This window comes from Amyelois transitella, chromosome 2, assembly GCF_032362555.1.
Source record: "Amyelois transitella isolate CPQ chromosome 2, ilAmyTran1.1, whole genome shotgun sequence".
NCBI lineage: Eukaryota > Metazoa > Arthropoda > Insecta > Lepidoptera > Pyralidae > Amyelois > Amyelois transitella.
In genome coordinates, this window is record NC_083505.1 from 12,620,669 (window position 1) to 12,630,690 (window position 10,022).

Consider the following 10,022-nt stretch of genomic DNA (forward strand, 5'->3'; position numbering starts at 1 on the left):
ATGTAGTTTTTATAAATTGGCGGTTTTTGTTATATTCCGGTGACATATACATATATATCCAGTTGAATGGCAGTCCTTAGAAATAAATAAAAAAGCCTCAAATGAGCTCACGTCTCTCCTAATACATACAGAGCGCGTGACAAACAGACAAACACAATAACGGCGGGTGAGATATAAAGGAATCGAATGTTATTCCGGGCTCCCTATAATGGAACGCTCTTGTGTTGGGAACGACAGAAGGGAATCAAGTTCGAAGATTTATCTCGAGATATCTGATTACTACGCTACGTGTGGATGCCGGCAATTTAGAATAACATCACCCTTTTTACTACGCTTTTATATTAGCTTGGGTTGTTACTACGCTTTTATATTAGCTTGGGTTGTATGTATGTATGTATGTATGTATGTATGTATGTATGTAACGGAATCTTTGAGCTTAATTTTCACTGATTTCTAAACGTCTAATCAACTTGGAACTTTGCACACGTATCAAGGACCGATGACAATGCAATATTTTGATAAGAGTTTCTCATTATCCTTATTAAAACTGCCAGGATTAATAAATTCATTTTTAGATCCTTCGTATGAGAGTAAGAGAGACAGAGATAGCACCAGTGCCAGTAATCTCCATACAAGAAACCAAGAAGTTCTGACGTATAATGAGTCAAAAAGAGATGTAATATATTTCCATATAATGTTACTATTAACCTGAGGCTTCTTTGTTTCATCGCATTGCTCCATTTAGAATTACCATTAGAAACCATAGTAGAATTAGTAGAATATTTTAAAACAATAAAAAATATATAAGTAATAAAACAAAAGTAATAAATGAAAATTGAACAACTAAATTTACAAAAATACAAGAATAAAGTTACTACCTACAGAACTTTGCGATATTTAATACGTATTTAACATATTAATGCAATTCTTGAATTAACATTAGGTATCTTTTGCCTATTTATAATAGCAACACTGTAATACTCGTTGGGAAAATGAGTGACAGTTTTTTATGTCAAATAAGTTTTGCAGTAAGTTTTGATTGAATTCGATTCGAACACCTGTAAACTTTCTTTCTGTTGTTTTTTACCGGTGCCTGTGTATTTACCTATTTGCACTTTGTTTTGTGCTGATAACTTGTCGTTATTTGGAGTTTGGAATGTTCCGTTCAGTCGAGCTTTGTTCTTCCGGATATTCGTGTGATTTTATCATCTGAGATTGGACTCTGACTGTGTTTACTGTGTTGTGCAGATATTTTGAGATAGGACTCCTGTAAAAAGTACCTTATTATTTGAGATAGGAGTCCCAAGTTTGTGTTTGTTTTTGTGAAAGACAGATTTTACAACAAAAGTGCCACGATGTCTTCAGATAAACTTTGTTGCGTTCCTGGTTGTAAAGGCAGTGGAGGTATGTTTGAAATATTTTTGTTCCTGTATCAATCTGCCTCTTAATCTTGTGGTTTGATTCCTGGCAAGGCCACAATCGAAAATTATTACGTTTGCTGGATAGTCAAAAATATTATTAACAGTGATTTATCACTATAAAATTCTTTTCAACTGGGTTTAACAATCATCATACATACATATAATCACGTCTATATCCCTTGCGGGGTAGACAGAGCCAACAGTCTTGTAAAGACTGATAGGCCACGTTCAGCTATTTGGCTTTAAGATAGAATTGAGATTCAAATAGTGACAGGTTGCAAGCCCATCGCCTTAAAAAGAATCATGATGATGAGAATATTATGAGATTTAATCCAATCAGGCCACATATAACTTTAAGAAAGTTAGTTGTGAAAACCTCCGGCGATGGGCGCATGGTTGCAAAAGTCTTTTCTAGTAAGATAGTTATACCAGAAGTGTTAACTTCCAAAAAATAATTGTATAAAAAAACTAAAAAACTACCCGTTTTATTGCAAATCGAACTAAAAAATAGAAAATAAATAATAGTTTAAAAAAAACTAAAAAACTACGCTTTTATTGCTAATCAAACTAAAAAATAGAAAATAAAAATTAATGACAAAGGAATTCAGTAGTAGCAAGTCGAACAATCAGTTATAGTCAGTTGTAGTAGTAATTACCTCGGATTAAAATTATAACAAAATTAAATTTATAAACAAAACAATTTAAATCAGAGTAAAAAGCGTGGGGTGCATTTTACTTCATTTTCATAACTCTCTTGTCATAAATATATGCTAATAGAATGATTTTAATATTTACTACATCAGGCACCCCACGCTTTTTACTCTGATTTAAATTGTTTTGTTTATAAATTTAATTTTGTTATAATTTTAATCCGAGGTAATTACTACTACAACTGACTATAACTGATTGTTCGACTTGCTACTACTGAATTCCTTTGTCATTAATTTTTATTTTCTATTTTTTAGTTTGATTAGCAATAAAAGCGTAGTTTTTTTCATAACGTACTATATATTGAATCTCAATTCTATCAGTTAGCCAAATAGCTGAACGTGGCCCTTCAGTTTTTTCAAGACTGCTGGCTCTGTCTACCCCTCAAGGGATATAGACGTGACCATATGTATGTATGTACTATATTATCACGTCTATTTCCCTTGCGGCGTAGACAGAGCCAACGCAGATTTATCTCAAGATCATTACGCCGTGTGGTTGCCGACAATTTAGAATAAAATCACCTTTTTTCATAACGTACATATTATCACGTCTATTTCCCTTGTGGCGTAGACAGAGCCAACGCAGATTTATCTCGAGATATCTGATTACTACGCCTATATGTATGTGACTATATGTATGTATGTATGTATGTAAACTTCATAAGATTTTTCTCATAAACTTGTAATTCCTACAAAATACCAAGTTTATTGAACGTATCTTGATCAAATTAAGGACGTCCTGGTAAAGGGTCAGGTCAAGAGTACCGAAACCGCCGAGCTTGCATGAAGAGAGTTATGAACGTGAATGAAGATAAGGAAGTATGCAGAGATCCGTGGCAAGTGGAAAGAGGTAGTCTCTGCCTACCCCACCGGGAAAGAGGCGTGATTTTTATGTATGTATGTACCAAGTTTATAAGAAAAATCTTAAGACTAGTCCTCAGTCCGTACTTCACCTCACACCGGCGGCTTCTCGAATCTCATTCATGCGTCTTTTGATAGAATATTTTTATTTCCTTCAGCTCAATACAGAAGGCGACGCTTTGTAAGCGATCCGAGCTTTATGCAACTTACAGTTTTAGTGACGTTGAATACATACATATAATAGCGTCGCTATCTCTTGCGGGGTACACAGAGTCAACAGTCTTGAAAAGACTAAACACGTTCAGCTGTTCGGATTAAGATGGAACTGAGATTCAAATAGTGACAGGCTACAAGAAGAATCCCAAGTTTATAAGCCAATCCCTTAGTCCCGTTTTACGACATCTAAGTGAAAGATATGGAATGGTCCCGGATCCAGTTCAATCAGAGAAAATTCGTCTCTCATCATGCCCTGACCGGGATTCGAACCCGGTACCTCCGGTGTCACGGACAAGCGCACTGCTGCGCCACAGAGGCCGCAATTAATAATTAATTTTAAAATCTATCTATCTAAAGAAATAAAAGTACTTTTTAATTCAAATCTCATAAAACAAAATTTTCCAACTTTGCTACGAATTTCTACGCCGTAGCACAACAGCTTGGCTACGACGCATCTCGTAGCGACTTCGTAGCCTCGATGGAATTTTTTTGTACATTTTGGGTGGTCGAGAAAATGTATTAACAGATCTGGCCTCTGTCTGCCCCGTAAGGGATTAAAAGCGTGACTATATATGTGTATGTATGAAGAATAAGAGGTCACGTAGAGAGGATGAATGAAAGCAGGTTGCCTATGCAGATATACCTGCAAGGAGTGTGGAGGGAAAGGTCGGAGTGGGAAGGCCTTGACGAACGTATCTCGATTAGATTAAGGACGTCAAAGGGTCTTTCTGGCAAACGGTCAGGTCAAGAGTACCCGAAACCGCCGAGCTTACATAAAGAGAGTCATAAATGTGGATGAAGCGAAAGAAGTATGCAAAGATCGTGGCAAGTGGAAAGATGTAGTAGCCTACCTCCGGAAAAAAGGCGTGATTTTATCTATGTATGTATAAAGAACATTCATGTTCTTCAGAGTTCCGGAAATCACATAGTGTAAACCTTTAAACAATATATTAAAACAGCTATTAAGCTGTGCACAGACAGCCGCAGGCGAGGCGGTGAGGCGGCAAAACGGGACATAACGCGATATTGTGAGGCAGGATTGTTCCATATAGAGTTACACTGATGAGTTAAGATTTATAACAAGTCTCGAACTTGCATTAAGGACAATGCAAGTTCGAGACTTGTGTTACGAGACACTAACGCAACGATACTAAATTTTATTTATTAACTAATTTATGTACACAGAAATATTGTGCCGTGTGGTTCCCGGCACCATTACAAAAAAGAATAGGACCACTCCATCTCTTTCCCATGGATGTCGTAAAAGGCGACTAAGGGATAGGCTTAAAACCTTGGGTTTCTTCTTTTAGGCGATGGGCTAGCAACCTGTCACTATTTGAATCTCAATTCTATCATTAAGCCAAATAGCTGAACGTGGCCATTCAGTCTTTTCAAGACCGTTGGCTCTGTCTACCCCGCAAGGGATATAGACGTGACCATATGTACGAGTATGTATGTATGTAGAAAACATTGAGACTGACAAACACAAGAAATAAAATTACAAAGTCGGGGCGGATCGCTAATCTTATATATATATAAAATTCTCGTGTCACAATGTTCGCCTCCGAAACGGCTTGACCGATTCTCATGAAATTTTGTGAGCATATTGAGCAGGTCTGAAAATTGGCCAACATCTATTTTTCATACAAGGGGTATGAAAAATAGATGTTGGCCGATTCTCAGACCGTGATAAGGGTTGTCCACCCTTAACTATAGTTTTTTAAATAGAAATTACTTAAAAAATATTTATATGGCAAAACAACAAAATTCAAATTCAAATTCAAAATTTTTATTCATTATTATAGGATATTATTATATCGCTTAATAATTGTCGTATGGTTTAACAACTTGGTTGACGTCAAATAAATTACTTAAAAACTAAGTTTACTGCCGCTTCCAAGGCGTCAGTGCAGAAGAAGCGGTAACAAACTGCACTGCAGCATTTTCATCAACAACGTCAACTTCACAATATTAAATTATACTTAGAATAGAATAGAATAGAATAGAATAGAATAGAATAGAATAGAATAGAATAGAATTGTTTTTGCAACGTTTGCCGGAACAGCTAGACACATTATTTTTAACAATTAATATATAATAGATTACCATATTTAAAACAATAAAACTCATTTATTCTTAATAAAAAACAAAATTAATTAATATTTATAGTATTCATCATGTTACAACAGCTATTAAGCTGCGCGCAGACAGCCTCAGGCGAGGCGGTGACGCGGCAAAACGGGACATAACGCGATATTGTAGGGCAGGGAATTGTTCCATACACTGTACACTGTCGGGCAATGATATAAATACTGTCTACTGCCAAATGGGATTTCACTACTTTGAATATATTCGTTATAAATATAAATAAATATATACGGGACAAATTACAGTGATTGAGTTAGCCTCGAAGTAAGTTAGAGACTTGTGTTACGAGATACTAACTCAACGATACTACCGCTGCGCCAAAGAGGCCGTCAAGTCTTATAAGTCTGCGTGAGTACCTCCTCTGTTTTGGTATATTTTTCTGGACAAATCCTTCCAAGTTCAGGCTATAAGGTTCTGGAATGTTCTTCCTGAAACGATGAAGACAGCTCCTAACCGCTCGGCGTTCAAGCATGCTGTGAATGGGTTCTTCCTTCAGCAGATCCATTATAGGTCCTCCTAATTTGATATGCTACGAGTATGTTTGTTGATATTTTTATTGTTATATATATTTTATGTATCCCGTATGTATTTTGTTTGTAATGTATGTATTTTGCAGTATGCATGTGCACTTTATCGCACCACCAACTTAAAGTTTTTTTGTTCGGTCAGCTGGTTGACTGGTAGAGAATGCCAAACGGCATTAAGTCCGCCTTTTGTACATTTTTATAGTGTAATAAGAATTTAAATTATTAAAAAAGCATTTTAACAATCGTGTGTAGTATAAGATGTAGCTGACATCTTTATGTTACCAACTGGTAGTAAGGAACCAACGATTATTTATATAAAAAGACGACTAAAGGATAGACTTATAAACTTCTTTAAGACTATGGGCTAGCAATCCCTCACTATTTAAATAACAATTCAATCATTAAGACAAAAAGCTGATCGTGGCCTATCAGTATTTTCAAGACCGTTGGCACTATCTACCCTGCAACGTAGACGTGATTATTTGCATGTTTTTATGTATGTATGTATGTATGTTTGTATATATGTATGTATGTATGTATGTATGTATGCATGTATGCATATATGTATGTATGTTTGTATGTATGTATGTAAGCATGCAAAAGATGCTATGTTTGAACAAGGCGTTACGATTTATCACATCCAGTGTCTACGCTTCTCTGGTACACTGTTTCAATTTTACGCTCGCTTGCCAGCCTAATTGGCTGGTTGGCAAATTGGGCTACCAGCCACCACACTGGAACTGGGTGTACCAAACATGGTACAAACATTTGGTATACCCACGTATTTTCATAATTATTTGTCCGCCTTTGTACCTCATTACCTGTGTTTTTTCTTATAGTGCAGTAAAGAGTATCTATCTATCTATTTAATTCTGTATGCTATTTAGTGCCGTGTGGTTCCCGGCACCAGTACAAAAAAGAATAGGACCACTCCATCTCTTTTCCATGGATGTCGTAAAAGGCGTCTAAGGGATAGGCTTACAAACTTGGGATTCTTTTTTTAGGCGATGGGTTAGCAACCTGTCACTATTTGAATCTCAATATTGTCATTAAGCCAAATGGCTGAACGCGGCCGTTCAGTCTTTTCAGAATGTTGGCTCTATCTTCCCCGCAAGGGATATAGACGTGACCATATATGTATATATAAATATACCTGAGTTCTTTTTCTGGTTTTCTTTTTCTTATGGTGCAATAAAGAGTCTATCTATCTATATATCTATTTGATCCTGAATGCTATTTATAATGTACTTGTCACAGCTACTGATAGTGAATCGAATATGGGTTAACACAAAGGTTACGATGGTCAGACGGTTGTCGCTTCGTGTAAACACCTACCTTACTTACCATGAAGAAATACTAATCCCTGTTTGGCATAACGATAGAATTGAGATTCAAATAGTGACAGGTTGCTAGCCCATTGCCTAACAAAAAAAGAATCCCAAGTTCATGAGCCTATCCCTTAGTCGCCTTTTACGAAATCCACGGGATAGAAATGGAGTGGTCCTATTCTTTTTTGTATTGGTGCTGAGAACCTCACGGCATTCTATCATTATGCCCAACAGCACAATGTGGCCTATCAGACTTTTTAATAATCATAATCATTTATTCCTCGAATATGGTTACAATGTTGGTCTTAGTAATAAGGTACAGCTTCTGTGAACACATATTCTACCTCTTAAGGCGTCGGATTTATATACATATATTTTAAATTAGTAGCATTAGTTCAAGACTGTTGGCTCTGTCTACCCCGCAAGGTTATGGACGTGGCATTTATGTATGCACATTATATTTATTGCACAAATAAGATAATAAATACGAGTATATCCTATTCTAGAACTGCACTAATATTCCCATTTCTTGTTACCTCCTATTTGTATAGCGAAGTAAATTAGTTGTCCTAACATCGGCCACATCTGTCCCCTTGTCCCGATTCAATGCACCCATTAGACGGCATTCAGGTGAATTGTTTAGCGCATGCAAATCTACCGCGTGTGAGGCGGGTATAAGGCTGGGGACAGACATTACTCTTTGGAACGGAATGCCTTTTTTGAGAGACTAATTACTAACTGTTCTAACAGTCCCGACGGCCTCTGTGGCGCAGCGGTAGTACGCTTGTCTGTGACACCGGAGGTCCCGGGTTCGAATCCCGGCCAGGGCATGATGAGAAAAGAACTTTTTCTGATTGGCCTGGGTTTGGATGTTTATCTATATAAGTATTTATTATAAAATATAGTATCGTTGAGTTAGTATCTCGTAACACAAGTCTCGAACTAACTTCGAGGCTAAGTCAATCTGTGTAATTTGTCAAAAACAAAAACTGTTAACTGACAAACGTAGCTTAAAGGGTAACTTATATCAGTATTTTATAAAGGGAAGACAGATTATCTCTCTTGCTCCTGACAATATTCCTGGTTACTCACTACTCGGGAGAGAACTAGGGTACGCGCATAATGCTAGGAGTCTTTAGGTCAGGTTTTTTATACAAAGCAACTCTCATCTGACCACCGCACCCTGGGCAGACAAACCTAAGCCTGTATTGGATCGATCATGGTCACACGTCCAGTTGCCCGAATGTGCAGGTTTCCTCACAATGTTTCCATCAACGTAAGAGCAAGACGGATAATATTATTACATTAAATTATACTAAAAAAATATTCTTACGTAACGTAGCGTACTTATTTTTGCATTTAAATATTACTACTGAGTATGCCAGTATACTTATTATAAAGCTGAAGAGTTTGTTTGTTTGTTTGAACGCGTTAATCTTTCGAATTGTAAAATTATTTTTGTGTTGAATATACCATTTATCGAGGAAGATTTCGGCTATATAACATCACGCTGCAACTTTAAGGAGCGAAAAAATAATGGAAAATGTGAAATAAAAACGGGGAAAATTATTCATCTTTGAGGGCTTCAATGGTGCCCAAAAAAATGCTTTTCCCCACGGGCACTAGCTAGTTTATGTAATAAATGCCAACTTTGTTAAGGCTTATTTTCTCAATGTCTGGTTTAATTTATTTATCTGTTTATGATTTTCAAATCAGACTTGAATTAGTTATACGAAGGTCTACACTCTGCCTGACTGTGAAGTGGTTTAATATATATATGAGTATGTTATTAAGGCTAGTACAAACTTTCACCAAATTACCATGTTATGAATATGACTGTATGCAATGGCCCCAAATTGAAAACAGATGAATACAGTACTTAGTTAGCCTTGTGGTTTTCGGCTAGATAGGATCAAGCCATCCTGTGGATTTCGTAAGAGTCGAGTAAGCCAAAAGTATAACCGTATAGCTTGAGACGTAAGTCAATTGAGTTTATATGTGTTATTAAGTAAGCAGTTAATTTTCTCAAAGCCATTTTCAAATGTATTTAGTATTTTAATTTTCTTTTACGACATAAACTAAGTCATAATTGATCAAATCAACTTCTTAATTAAAGTTTTTTTATAGTTCTTATTTACCGTATATTAAATAAAAAGTTATGCAAAGGTTATTTTAATTTTGATTCATTTTTTTTCTGAGGGTATTCGGTATTAAAATAAAATTACTTAGTAATTGCAATAATAAAAGTTTTAAACTTGTTTGTATAAAAATATAGGTAAGTACCTACAGGTAAGTTTTGACCAAAATAGCCAAATAAATGCAATAATTCTTAGATCATTGGTTTCTGATAGAAACTTTTGATGTGGAGGAAAACCACATTGATAAATGAATAAGTATATTTATTATTAAATTATATACCTTAATAAACAGAATTAATTTTTTTTAATAAACATATGTAAGAAACGCTATTTAAAAAATATCAAAAAGAAATGTTTAATTTTCCACTTCATAAACTTCGAATTAAAAATAAATGACGAAATCGTGGTCTCGCAGCTTAATTGACATTTACACAAACCTCGCTCCGACAAATCGAATCTGCTTTCGATTAGGGACAAGCGCGTTCTTTTTTACAGAAAAGATTGTGGTTTAAAAAAAGAAATTTAATCTTCCTAATAGACATGCAAACAAGAACACACCGCGACCTGTTGCCGGTCGCGAGACAAACGACTTCTCAGCCAATCAGCGGCCAGCGTCCGCCCACGGCGCGTCTTGATTGGCCAGCCGTTTAAGAGGGGGGAAACGGATAGGGGG